Genomic DNA, 15,253 nt, shown 5'->3' on the forward strand with positions numbered 1-15,253 from the left:
AATTAAAACCAATGGACATTTATTAGGTTTTATTGCAATTTTTTTTAAGTATAGATTTTAGACATAAGCATTTATAATTATCGTATAGTTAATTAATTAAGCAATGAATACTATGACAGAAGCAGGTGAAATAAATGATTAAGAATTGATAATTGTTAACTTCTTGAAGAATTTCCCTTTATTATTTTTAATTTATTTTCGTAAATTTCTAATAATTAATTTCTAGTATTTACATCATAACTGAATTATATAAAAGAAAAAAATAATCTCAATTCTACCAACTTAATATGTTTGAAAATTTTTCAACGAAATTTCTAATTATTTCAAATGTTCACTTACTAAATTGTTCATATCAATCTTACAAATCATTGATAATTAGCTTAAAAAAATTATATTATGACAGTTATATTACTGTGTATGTCAGATGTTTTTTTTTTTATTATAAAATTGACCTAATATCAATGTAATAATTATGAGTATGAAATTAATCTAATTTGCAAAATATGTGTAAAATACTTTTTTTTTTTCGAATTTTTAGCACAACATTTCGCAACGAACTATGATTGTATATGTTGATATAAGTATAACATAAATTATATAAATATATTGTAAGAAAGAAATTTCTTTTACTACTTGCAGATCATAAACAATACAAATAAGAAAATTGGGTACAAATCGATAAATAAATCTGCGTCGTTAGATTTTTATACCCCAAGCGTCACAAAAAAAATGGTGACTTTTTGGTAGATTTTGCGCAACAAGTTAAAAATTAATAATCAGCAACTTAAATTCAACAAATCATTAACAAAAAAAAAAAAATTGTGCCGCTTAGGACCTTGCTAAAAGCGATATTTTAAATTTCTCCATTTCAAATATTGTATCTTTTACTGAATTGTTATTACACAATGTTAGCTTAGATTTTCGTTTTTTAAGAGAATGAGTGCAAGAGATGGCAATTCAATAAAAATTTTTATATGGCTGATATCGAAAATGTATCCTCTCTGATTAAAAAAAAAAAAAAAAAGAAAAAAGTATCGGAAATGACGAAATTTGAATTTTTTCCAATACTTCTGAATATTTTCAATATTTTTGAATTCCTTCTAATACGCAGAACATATTCAGTCAATGTGAATTTTTTTTCTAACCAGGATTAATGCAACACGAATGATAATAAATTTCAATAATTGTTATTGCTATGACGAAAGAAAATAGTTTTTTTTTTTCATATTTATAATTTAAAATAAATATTAATAAATTTTTACTGCATTAAAAAAATTTATGTGTGTAGTCTTTTATTATTCCATATTTTAACGTTTGCCAAATGATTCCTAGATTTGTATTTTAATAAGAAAATCTGGAAAACGATTGACCCTAAAGGCCATCCCTGCAATTTCCCGCTAATTTCATATCTAAGCGCTTAAAATTGCACTTGTGACGTTTTTGAGCTCTTCGAGCTCAAAAATATAATTTGTATGTTATTTCGAGCTCTCTGAGCTCATAGAGTTGGCTGCTCTAAGCTTTTGAGCTCTTCGAGCTCAAAAGTCTGATAGAAGTTAAATAAAACAGTATTTTTTGAATTTTCAAACTGCAATAATTTCTGAATAAATGAACTGATTTTCACGCGGTTGGCAGTATTCCACGCAGTTTTTTCAATTCTATACTATAATCGAAATATAATTCTATAATCGAAAATTTTAGAGAAATTTGAAAAATTCACTTTTTCCGAATTTTTTCGACAACGATAACTCACGAACCAATTAACCGATTTTCACGTTCTTGGTAGCGATCGACGTGGTTTTTTGGGCTCTAATAATTATTCTATTTCATCAAAAACGATCCAAGGAGAAATGTCGAAGTTATGTGAAAAAAACACTTTTTTCGAAATTTTTCGTTTTCAATAACTCTTGACTGAATCAACCAATTTTGACGGGACTGGTGGCAATCGACGTGGTTTTTCAAACTTAAGAGCGGGTTATTTTTTGGAGTTGATCGATAAAGCCGTTTAAAAGTTATTCCAAAAAAACGATTTTTTGAAAATTTTATTTTTGAGATTTCTCGAAATCTAGCGAACCGAATCAATTCAAATTTTCACGAAATTTAATGGCAATGATACTCTTTGGGTCGCCTCGTATTTCGATCCGATCGGCCGAGCCGTTAAAAAGTTATGAGAAGTTTACATACATACACACACACACACACACACACACACACACACACACACACACACACACACACACACACACACACACACACACACACACACACACACATACAGCCGCACGGACACCATCGCGGGAAGAGTCAGGGAAGCTTCCTGTGACCTTAAAATGTCGAGATCTGACGAAAACTCGATTTTCGCAAAACGGGGTAAAACCAATAACTTTCCGATTTTTGAAAATTTTCAATTTTCTTAGCCGGAAGTTAAAAATTTATGCTTTATCAGTCAACTTGAACTTGGTACTGTATAATAAATGTTAGTTTTCCGTGTAAAAATAATAATTAATTGAAAATATCTGATTAAGAAATCTAATTTGAAAGGATTAAAAACATTTTGAAACAATTAAAAATGATTTGAGTTGATTCATATGGGTGATTCTCTGTAAAGATGTTTTTTGCTGTCCCGTCCCAGGCATTTTTTTATTAGAAAAATTGTTATTTTGCTACTAAAATAATTAGAAAAACGGTTGACCCCGAAGGCCATCCCTGCAACTTCCCGCCAATTCTATACCTAAATGCTTGAAATTGCACTTATGACGTTTTTGAGCTCATTAATACAATTTGTGTGTTATTTTGAGGTCTCCGAGTTCAAAAAAATTGCTTTTGTATGCTTTTGAGCTTATCGAGCTCAAAAATTTGCTACACTGATAGAAGGATTTATTAATTATTAATAATTTAATTTATTTGAAGACAATTATTTAATTTATTAAATTTTAATAAATATTTTTTAACATTCAATAAATATTTATTTGGGAGGAAAGTACATTTATTAATAGTTAATAAGTACTTATTAATAGTTGAGAAATATTTATTAACAGTTAATAAATATTTTGTTGAGTGAATTTGTTTCGTTTGCAATGTCATATGATATGAAGATTGCTTATAAACAAAAATCATCTTTACAAATTATTTGCATTAATTATATTACATTATAATAACGTTTATTGTAACATACCGAATTCTATCACAGCTCATAATTATTTTTTATATTTTTAAATATTAAAAACGTTAATTTATTTAGTGAATTTAATTATTATCATGTATTCCAGCTATCGGTTTATGAAAAGTGTCAAAGGAAAATTGCTATTTTTGCTTTTGATTTTAAATAAATATTTGTTAACAGTTAACAAATATTCATTAACCATTAATAAATATTTATTAACAGTTAATAAACTGTACTTAATAATTACTTATTAACTGTTAATAAATATTTGTTAACTGTTAGCAAATATTTATTAACATTTAATAAATCGTATTTAATAAATGATTTATTAACTGGTAATAAATATTTATTAAATCCTATGATGTTAAAATAGTATATTGTGTGACTAGGGATGAAACAAAACGATTTCAGACCAGAGTGAAGTTGCCTGCCCGAGCGAAGCGAGGACTGGCATCACTCGGTCTGAAATCGTGTTTCATCCCGCGTCACACATTATATTTTTCATATAAGTTGCATTAAAAATGCTAGTTTCAATGTCTGGAGCCAACCAGAACTAGATAGTTTCAGACAAACAGCGAAAATACCATTTTATTATGAAACTTATAATAAAATAGAAAGTAATAGTTTATTTTTTACCAAACATTATTCGTAAATTGACAAGTTTTCTTTTATCATTCTTATTTATGCTTAATAACAGAATTATAATATGTCAGTACAGTTAACGGTTAGAATGACAATTTTAAAGGTATAAAATAAACAAAAAATTAATAGAATTGAAAATAAAGCTGCAACTTCACCTCGCGGACAGAAAATCGTCATTTTCTGTTCGCCGGAAAGAAATAATTGATACCTGCCCGGCACAGTCGCATTGGTCTGAAATTGTCTATTTTCGGTTGGCTCAACAGGCATTGAAACTCACATTTTCAATGCATGTTATATGAAAAATCATTTATTAACAGTTAATAAAGCTTATTAATTATAAACAAATCCTTCTATCAGTGTAGAAGTTTGATAAAACACAATTTTTTTAATTTTTAAATCGCAATAACTGTTGAATGAATGAACCGATTTTCACGCGGTTAGTGGCATTTGACGCAATTTTTTAAGCTTCATGAAGAATCTTCAAGTTTACATTGATAGAACGAAAAATTTCGGAGTAATTCCGAAAAAACACTTTTTTCGGTTTTCTTTCGTCAACGATAACTCATTAACGAATCGACCGATTTTGACCGGACTGGCGGCGATCGACGTGATTTTTCAAAGTTAAGAGCTGATAAGTTTTTTCAAATTGATCGGTGAAGCCGTTTAAAAGTTATTCCAAAAAAACCCCATTTGAAAAAAATTTTTTTTGTACTTTTTTCGCGATTCTCAAAATCTACCGGTCCGAATCGTTCCAAATTATACTCAAAATCTAAGTTTGGTCAAGCCCTTTCGAATGGCACCAACACACACACACACACACACACACACACACACACACACACACTCGGGGCAGAAGAGATACTGCTACCGGGCGCGTCTTCCCGAGCGGATGGGAGAACGCTCGCTGTCCTTGGATGACACTTAATCTCTTAGTTGATGAGGTACAGCGGGTAGGAGCCAAGCAAAATAACCAAACAAAATAAGCTCCCGTGGACAAAACTCCCCTTTAATGGGTTGGTCACACTAACTGACCTAGCAAGACGATTGGTTCCTGCTGTAACTCACTGGGAGTGTCCGGAACCTGTATCGTAGTTTCCGACGATGCAGGCCACGGCTGATGTGAGCTTGCTCTGCCGAGGTGAAAGTTGCAGCAGTGGATCAGGAGCCAGCCACTTCGGGCCTCGATCAGGAAGTACGCAGTGAGTGTTAGAGATCGGAATCTTCACCGCTCCGAGCGAGTCTAGTTCGTCCGTGTATTCCGGGACTGGCTAAGTGTCGGCTAGGCCTCAGGGAACTGGGGTAGGAGTACTATCTCCGAGGGTATACCCGTTCCTAGTTATGACAACCCGCTCCACTCCGTACGATGCGCTGGTAAATCAAAAAAGTATGAGTAACCCACAGGAAACAAACAAGAGTGGAAACGGGCTACATGCCCAACAAGCAGCGATTGAAACGAGCGCTGAAATGAAGCGGTCATAAGCGTTGGAACGCCTAGAGAAACTGACCAGCGAGTTAAATGTTTTCGTTCAGTCAAAGGTCAACATCCACAAGGAGATAAAAAACAAGACGACTAGTGTAGCGAACGCACTTCAACGTTTCAAAAAACTGGACGAAGAATGGCGCTCATCATTACACCGTACCCCTTGTGCTACATCGGAGAGAAACAGTCAAGTGGTTGTTGAAGAAGCGATGGACACTGGAGCCGAAGGTGACGGAGAATCAGTCGCTGAAGAAGAAAGTGAAACTATCACAACGGCAGAGACTGAATCCTTTGACCAAGACGGCCGCATCCTGAGGAAGTTGAAAAGAAAAATTCGTTCTCCCGAAGGCGGAGCTTTTTATACTCCCAAGAAGCTGAAAGACGTTGGACCTGGTCATCCCATCAAGAAGCAGGAAGTGGTTAAGGATCTTCCACAAAACTCTGTTGAACAGAACAAGAAGCCAGGCTGGGAAAAGGTGCAGTCCAGAAAGGACAAGAAGAAGGAGCGCAGGAAACTGCCCCCAGAAAAACCTCTGGTGCCTCCACCGAAGCCGAACCAGAAGCCAAGAAGAACAGCAACGAGACTGGAGGCACTTATTATCCGTCCAGCGAACAAAGATAAGTATTCTGAAATACTTACACGGATCAAGGCGGACGTTCGCCCAGATCAGGTCCGCAACACAGTCGAGAAGATACGCAGGACCGCGACAGGGAACATTCTCATAACGCTGTCGAAAGGCAGTAGTGATAGAGGTAAAGACCTGTAGAAGACTATCGCGGGAATACTTAAGGAGGACGCAAATGTCATTAGTACAGGACCTGAAGACCTGGAAATTCGCGATATTGACGATACTACAACTAAAGATGACATTCTAACAGCTTTACAAGAGGCAGCTGGAAACGATTGTGGTATAACAGTAGAGGCCATTAAAATTTGTAAGGTCTTACGTAGCAGAACACAAATTGCGTCGGTGACTCTGGCAGCAACGGTAGCGCAGAAAGTGGTAGGAGAACACGGCAAGATTAGGATCGGCTGGACCAATTGTCATATTAGAACAGTACTAAGACCAGTCCGATGTTATAAATGCTGGCATTTTGGACACCGTGCGGTTCAGTGCACAAGTGAAGTCGACCGCTCCAAACTTTGCATTAAATGTGGAGAAGAGGGACATAAAATCGCCGAATGTAATAAGCCTGCTAAATGCGCACTGTGTGCGGATCAACCCGGTACAGAGAATAACGCCCATCATGCCGGCACAAGCAGATGCCCAGTATACCAAGAGGCACTCAAGAAGACAACTGATAAACGAAAATGAGAATACTGCAGTTAAACATCAACCACTGTGAGGCGGCACATGATTTGCTTATGCAGACAGTACGTGAACAGAAGCTTGACCTTGTGCTTATATCGGAACCGTATAAACACCTCGGCGGCCAACCATGGGAAACTGACTGCACCAAAAAAGCTGTCATATGGTCCTGTCGCAAGCTCCCCTTCCAGAGTGTCGTAACGAATGGCAGCGCCGGCTTTGTAGCAGCATCGGTAGATGGCATCCGCTTTTACAGCTGCTACGCACCACCTAGCCTCACTATTGTTGAATTCATGAACTTTCTGGATCGACTGACGGAGGACGCGAAGAAGTACTACCCAGTGGCAATAGCTGGAGACTTCAACGCCTGGGCAGTGGAATGGGGCAGCAAACACACCAACGCTCGAGGTAAAGAACTACTAGAAGCTTTTTCTACGTTAGATGTAGTATTGTTAAACAGCGGCGATGCGCCGACGTACACTAAAGGAGACGCAAGTTCTATTGTGGATCTTACTTTTGTCAGCAGCAGCCTCATCAGAGGAAACTACGACTGGAAGGTGATGGAGATCTACACGGCCAGCGATCACAATGCGATTCTCCGGGAAGTATCAAAGGACCAGAATCCTAGAAGACCGGCTAAGAAACTTGACATCGTTGGGTGGAAGGTGAAATCCTTTGACCCAGGTGCTCTAGCAGCTGCCCTAAATAGTGAACCGCTTACTACTGGATCTGCAGAAGAAATGACCAAGGACTTGATGAAGAGAGTGACCCAGGCTTGCGACACCTGCATGCCCCGTAAACGGGGCATGAACCAAAGACCTTCGGTGCACTGGTGCAACGAACACATCAGCTTCCTACGGAAAGAGTGTCTCAAGAAAAGAAGAATATCTCAGCGTGGTTATCGGCGGCCTGACTCAGCGGAACTAGTCGCAAAATACAAGAAAGCTCTTCGACATTTAAACAAAGCCATCAAGGATAGCAAGAAGAACTGCTGGAAAGAGCTAATCAACGAGGTGGACAAAGACTTGTGGGGTAGACCTTACAAGGTAGTCATGGCACACCTGAAATATCAGCCAATGCCGTCTCTTACGTGTCCTCAACTCTTACAGAAGATCGTGACTGCGCTGTTTCCACGACAGCGCGTTTTCAACTATCTGTGAATACAGGACGAACTGAATGACATTCCACCTGTCACGAAAGAAGAACTGATGGAAGCTTGTAACCGCGTCGGGAATAATAAAGCACCGGGATTGGACGGAATCCCTAATATTGCCTTGAAAACATCTATTAAAGCAGCGCCAGCGTTATTCCTCGACGTCTACAACATCTGCTTGAAGGAAGGGATTTTTCCTCGGAAGTGGAAACAACAACGGCTGGTACTACTTCCTAAAGGGAAAAAGCCACCGGAAGAACCGTCATCTTATCGTCCACTCTGCATGCTGGATACAGCCGGTAAGATACTAGAACGTATAATCCACCAAAGGATAGAAGCAGTTGTCGATCCACTCTTAGCAGACAATCAGTACGGATTTCGGAAAGGACGATCAACCCTGGACGCGATCAACCTGGTTGTCGGTATAGCCAAAGACGCAATCGCCGGTACCAGATGGAAGGGGGGAACGAAGAAATATTGCCTGGTGGTAACTTTAGACATAAAAAATGCCTTCAACTCCGCCAACTGGGATTGCATCATGCAAGCCCTTCAAGAGATGAACGTACCAGGATACCTACGAAGGATAGTCGCTAGCTACTTCACAGATAGAGTCCTGAGATATGACACGAAGAATGGTCCAAAGGAGTATGATGTTACTGGAGGTGTACCGCAGGGTTCTGTTCTCGGTCCACTTCTCTGGAATGTCATGTACAACGGATTGCTGAGACTGAAACTACCAAGAAATGTCAAACTGGTAGCGTACGCGGACGACGTAGCCGTAGTAATCGTCGCCAAGCATCTTGATGAGATAAAACATATGTTCGCTATCACCTTTGAGCGAATTAACCAGTGGATGGACACAGTAAATCTACAACTGGCTAAACAGAAGACCGAGGCTGTACTTATCACTAGCAGAAAAGCGGTGGAAACGATCAATCTAAACGTCGGAGACCAAGAAATCACATCCCAACCATTCATTCGATATCTGGGAGTGATGTTCGATGCCCGACTTAACTTCAAACAACAAGTTGAACATGTGACCGCCAAAGCATCAGCAGTAGTAGCTAACCTAGTACGATTGATGCCCAACATCTGTGGCCCGAAGCAGACAAGGAGGTCATTGCTATCATCAGTAGTTACATCGGTCCTCACATATGGTATATCCATTTGGGCCGACGCACTTGAGATCCAAGAATCATGGAGGAAAGCATGTCCAGTTTACCGACTGAGCGCGCTAAGAGTAGCCAGCGCCTTTCGAACAATATCAGAGGAAGCAGTGTGTGTCATTTCCGGAACTTTGCCGCTCAGAGTCCTAGCTGAGGAAAGACGGAACCTTTACCAACAAAAGAGGACAACCGCACAAAGTGCCGAGAAACTCAGAGCTAAAGAACGGCAGAACAGCATCGCACGATGGCAATCGCAGTGGGACGCCGCGACAACAGGGAGATGGACACACCGTCTCATACCGAAGATCGACGTTTGGCTAAACCGAAGTCATGGCGAGGTCAATTACTATCTGACGCAGTTGTTGTCAGAACATGGATGTTTTCGGACGTATCTTCACCGCTTCAAGCATGATGATTCACCGGAGTGCCCGTCCTGCCCAGGAATCAATGAAGACGCGGAGCACGTTTTCTTTAAGTGCCCACGATTTTACCCATAGCGAGATGAGCTGGAGATGATCCTAAAGAAGAAAATCCAACCAGAGACAATAGTAGAAGCAATGTTGTCATCAAGAGCCTCCTGGAACGCCATCAGCACATTTGCAACAGAAGTCCTTATAGACTTGCGTTCCATCGAAAGAAGAAGAGCAAATGACAACAACTAGAAGAAAGGTAAAATAACACCTTAGCTACCAGAAGAAAGAGCAGTAGCTAGATCCTCCCCTCACGAAGTAATTCCTAACGGCGGTTTCCATGAGGGATTAGGGGAAAGAGGAAAAGGGGTTTAGGGTTCAGTGGGTAGGGGCGCTAGCGTCGAGTTTTAGTATGACACTGCGTCGAGTCGCCACATATCCAGGCCAAACAACTATGCCTAGAATCCGTAAAAAGGATTCCCCCCCCCCTTAAAACAAAAAAAAAAACACACACACACACATACATACAGACACCATCGCGGGAATAGTCAGGGAAGCTTCCTAGGACATCGAAACGTCGAGATTCGATGAAAACTCGATTTTCGTAAATCGGGGTGAAAACAATAACTTCCTGATTTTTGAAAATCTTCGATTTTCTTAGCGGGAAGTTAAAAATTTATTACGAAAGTAAAAAAACATTTTTATTTGGAGCATTGAAAACTAAAATGAAGTAAATTTTTGTTTTTTTTGCTATAAATTCGTAAACCACCGAAATATCAGTCCCCTGGGCTGTCCCATTCCCAAAATTAAAACTTTAAGATTAAATTTTAAGTTATTCGTCAATAATATATAATTTAGTCCATAATGTTTATAAAATTAATTAGTTAACTAACAATCTTCTTCAAAAAAAAGTACCGAAAATTAATTTGTTTCATTAAATTCATTAAACCAAAGTTTGTCCCAGGCATTTTAAGATCAGTCCCCTGCCAGAAGTTCAAAGCAAAAAAAAAAAAATCCAGTGTGTTATTTTACCTTTTGTAAGGTTTATAAGGATCTAACTAGCCTTGAGTTAAATTAATAACCATAGGGCTGTTAGCGCTTTATCGCGATTTTATTTAGTGTCAAAGCACCGTTTGTGCTGGAAATATGTGTCCGGGCCACTTCAAAACTCAGTCCCCTGGCAGCTATTTTTATTTATAATTTATTTATAAAATTGGATCCATAAATCTTAATATTATTCTAATTAATGTAAACATTCATTGAGAACTTGAAAAGTTGAATGCATTGAAATAGTTTGCTTGATTTTTCTCAATTTGATAAAAAAAAACAGTCCCCTGGCAAGCAGTCCCCTGTCATGTTATATGGTAAAAGATGCACAAATATCGAAAAAGCAAAAATTAATTCGGCTGTTTATTTTGTTTATTTATTATGATTAAGCTGATAGTTTCGTAGCCCTTGTTAATTTTTTTTCTGATAAAATCAAAAAAGTTTGGAAAATCCAAAAGTGCACGCCTCATAACGCTCATTCATTTCTTAAGAAAAAAATTAATTGTGTAATTGATTAAAAAAAAAAAATTATAATTAAGGAAGTACGAGCGCTAGGCGGGGTGGGGATAGGGATAGGTATCGACTCTAGCGCAGTAAGGGGAGAGCAATAGCCATATGATTTTTCTCAATATATAGATATACATTTAACATTGGCTAATGGCGGAATTTATTTTTCTTTTAATTAATACACTTTAATTAGTTGGGCAAGTGTAAATTTTTTTGAATTAAATTTATCACTAATATATTTACTTTCATCCACAAGTTTTTTAAAAATATTCACTGACAGTTTTACGAGAAAAATACAGAAGTGTATCAATGTTTGGAGGTTACCCCATAAGATCAATATTAAACTGCTCAACTTCAAAGTTAATTATTTATTTAAATAATCGGGCAATCTCCTTCAAATTTTCGGAATTTGTTTAGACATATTTAAACTTCATATTTAAAAAAAATCAAGCTTTTTATCAAAAGTTGTCTTGGTGCTCGTACTTCCTTAAGTAATTTCTTACAGAGTATTTTTTTTTTTTTTTTTTAATAAGAAAAGTTCATTTGGCTTTGTACGGTTGTATCGTAGTGAATTTTAATAAAAATTCAATTAAAAAAAAAATACGTAAACTAGGCCACTGATATGAAATACGGACCCAGTTCATCGAATTCTTAAACTAATAAAAAAGGTCCGGTCTTGAAATATGAATTTGTTCGGGAGTAATCGTTGGTATATCCAAAATGGGGTGACATCCGGACGTCCACGTAAATTTTTTTTCGAAACGTTTTTTTTTTTTTTCAAAATAGCAACATGAAATGATTTTAGAAAGTAAAAGATGGTTTAATTTAAGTGATTTTTTGGTGTACATCTACTTATATCATTGTATAAGTGTAATATGGTTGTGATAGAGGCATTTAAAGATCATAAAATTACTTGACCTTGACAAATCGAGTATAAAGCACAACCTCACGCGCTTCGCGCTAAGAGGCGTGCAATAATTTGGTCGGACAATTTTGTACAGATTTAAGACGTCCTTACAGAGAATCACCCATATATAGATATACACTTTGCATGGATTTTATCACTTCAAATTAGATTACTTAATTAGGAATAGTAATTCATGAAAAACAATAATTTTATATTAATAGATTTTCCTGGGTTTTTGATTCGTACCAATTTTTTTACTAACTTTTCTAAAAAATATGAATAGTTTAATAGACAAATTTTTGTACTTAGCAAAATGTAAATCATATCATGAACTTTTTAAATGCGTATTTTGACCCGCATTAATTTAATATTTCAAATTCAAATATGATCCCAAGTGTCAAAAAAAAAAATGTTGACTTTTTGGTAGATTTCACTTAACAAGAAGTTAAAAAATTAATAATCGTCAACTTAAATTCAACAAAACATTAACAAAAAAAAATTTGTGTCGCTTGGGATATTATAATTTAATGATATACAGGGTGATCCAAAATTACTTTTACAGCGAAGATATTCGAATAGAGGAAACGATTCTGAGCAGAAAACTTCTTAGTCGTTACTGAAAATTTTGAGTAGTTTTTGAGTTATTCAAAATTTTCGTTGACCAATCAGATACGAGATTTAACATTTAAAAAAAAATACAAAAGAATAAATTATAAATTTGGCTGCGTTGCGATTTCCAACTTCACGTTTTACTTTTGTTTGTTTACTTTTTTTTAAATAATTCTAATTTTTAAGAGTTTAAACAAATGTAACCTTTAATATAAAATTAAATACTCAATTTTAAACTTAATTTCAAAATTTAGGGAAGCTATTGAATTAATAAATGGATAGGTAATCAAAGATAAAAATTAATTTCTTGTAAACAATTAAGAGAATGAATCCCATGTTACTTATAAGGTTAAAGACGATAACGTTAATCAAGAAAATAAGAAGGGTAATACAGGCTGTCTATCAGGATATTTATAAAGACTCTTATCAGGAAAATTAAAAAGACAACACCTAGGCTGCTCATCAGGATAATTTTAAGGACTTTTAACAGGAAAACTAAGACAACAAAATCCAGACTGCTTATCAGGATATTTTTAAAGAAAATTTAAAGGAAAAAATTCAGGCTGCATATCAAGGTAATTATCAGGATTCTTATCAGGAAAATTAAAAGGACAAAATCTAGGCTACTTCTCAGAATAATTTTAAGGTCTTTGACCGGGCCGAGGACGAGGATGACTTCCAGGTTGCTTATCAGGATAATTTTAAGGACTCTTTTAAGGAAAATTATAAGTATAAAATCCGCGCTTTTTATCAGGACAATTATAAGAACTCTTATCAGGAAAATTAAAAGGATAATATCCAGGCTGCTTATCGATATTATTATAAGCACTCTTATCAGGAAAATTGTAAGGCCGAAATCCAGGCTATTTATCAGAATAATTTGAAGGACTTTTATCAGGCCGAAGACGTAGATGACTGCCAGGCTGCTTATCAGGATAATTTTAAGGACTCTTAGCAGAAAAACAAATGGGAGACAGTCCAGGCTATTGAAGGGTATAATAATAAGGACTTTTATCAGGTGGAGTACAAGGACAAATTTCAGGGTGCTTATCAGAATAATAATAAGGACTCTTATCAGATGGATTACGAGAACAATTTCCAGGCATCCTATAAGGATAACTAACATTACATTATAATGACTGCATTATTATCTATAGTAAAAATTTTATTAACATATGAAATTTATAACGTCAGTGAACAAATCTATTATAGAAATTGTTCAAAATGTCCTCCATTATTTTGGATACAACAACGAAGACGCTTGACGAAGTTCGTTGCGCAGTTATCGACCATCTCCTGTGTGATCTCTCTCAGACAATCCGTGACTTTGTCTCGCAGAGTATCAACGTCGTCAACGGGATGACGGTAAACATTGGCCTTCATATGGCCCCATACAAAATAATCCAACGGATTGAGATCTGGTGATCTTGGAGACCAATCTATTATTCCACCTCGACCGATATAGCGATTGGGAAAATTTGCATGAAGCCATGCTTGCGAAGCTCCTGCTGTATGAGCCGGAGCGCCGTCTTGTTGAAACCACATTTCTTCATAAATCCTCCGCGGAATTCCTGCTTCTCGACATTCTTGCCGTAAATGTTGATCGAGAAAATCTACATATATTTCTGATGTTAAATTTTCTTCGAATTCATAAGGACCAACCTATAATAAATTTTGTTGTCAGAACTTTACAAATCAAAAATTAGTTGAAGACAATTATTATAATAAATTTAATTTACAATCGTGCGTTGGCCAAAGTGGATTCCTGCCCAGATGTTAATCGAAAACCGGTTTTGGTGATTCCGAACAATAGTGCAGTGGGGATTTTCTTGAGCATACCAGTGGAAATTTCGGGTATTCCAAAACTTATTCCGGCCAAACTTACTTTCATCAGTAAACAGAATTTTTTTGAAAAAATCTTCATCGTTTTCGAAACGATTCAAGAGTTCCTGACAAAAAGCCATACGAACTGGATAATCCTCGGGCTTCAACTCTTGAACTCGTTGATAATGATACGCGTGAAGCTTTTCATCTTTCAGTGTTCGTTGGACGGTGCCAAAAGACAAATGCAGTTGCTGAGGAACTCCACGAATACCGATCTCTGGATCTTCCTCAACGGCCTCAATGATAGCCTCTTCGTTCTCATTATTTCGTGCACGACGTGGTGCACCAGCTTCTCGGTGATTTGGTAAAACATTACCAGACTCACGTAATCGGCTGACTGCACTAAGGATCACTGGAGAACTTGGATGCCGCTGATTCGGGAATCTCTCTGCATACCTGCGCCGTGCTTCAGCAGCATTAAAATTGGCCATACCATACAGGAGGATCATATCAGCATACTCTTGAGCAGTATATTCAGCCATAATACAGATATTGTTTGAGAAAAATCGATTTATGAATATTTAAATTCTTAAGTAAATTATTAATTGTAATGACAGATACACACCGAATTAATTGATTGACATAAATAAAAAATAAGCGATCGCAACCCGAACGTAGTAATAAGCGTGCTCTTTTGTTCTGAATGAACGAATAAAAAATAGAAGACTAAAATGTAGGATACAAGGAAGATCATACAGAAGGACCATAAGAAGAATGATTAAAAGGACAATATGCAGAAATTTTAAACGCGTAGACAACTTAAAACACTCGAAAGAATCAATTGATGATCAAATCTAGATTGTTAAAAAAAAGAAAACGTTCTAAGAGTTAAATTGGAGGATAACATGAAGGCAACAAAATTGAAAGCTTAGCAGGATCATATTCAGGATAAATTTGAACGACTAAACTGAAGGAGAATCCGAAAGATGATTTTACTGGATAAAGTTTAGGTTAAACTGCAGGAGTAAAAATCATGTT

Source organism: Cotesia glomerata, linkage group LG7, assembly GCF_020080835.1.
Source record: "Cotesia glomerata isolate CgM1 linkage group LG7, MPM_Cglom_v2.3, whole genome shotgun sequence".
Lineage (NCBI taxonomy): Eukaryota > Metazoa > Arthropoda > Insecta > Hymenoptera > Braconidae > Cotesia > Cotesia glomerata.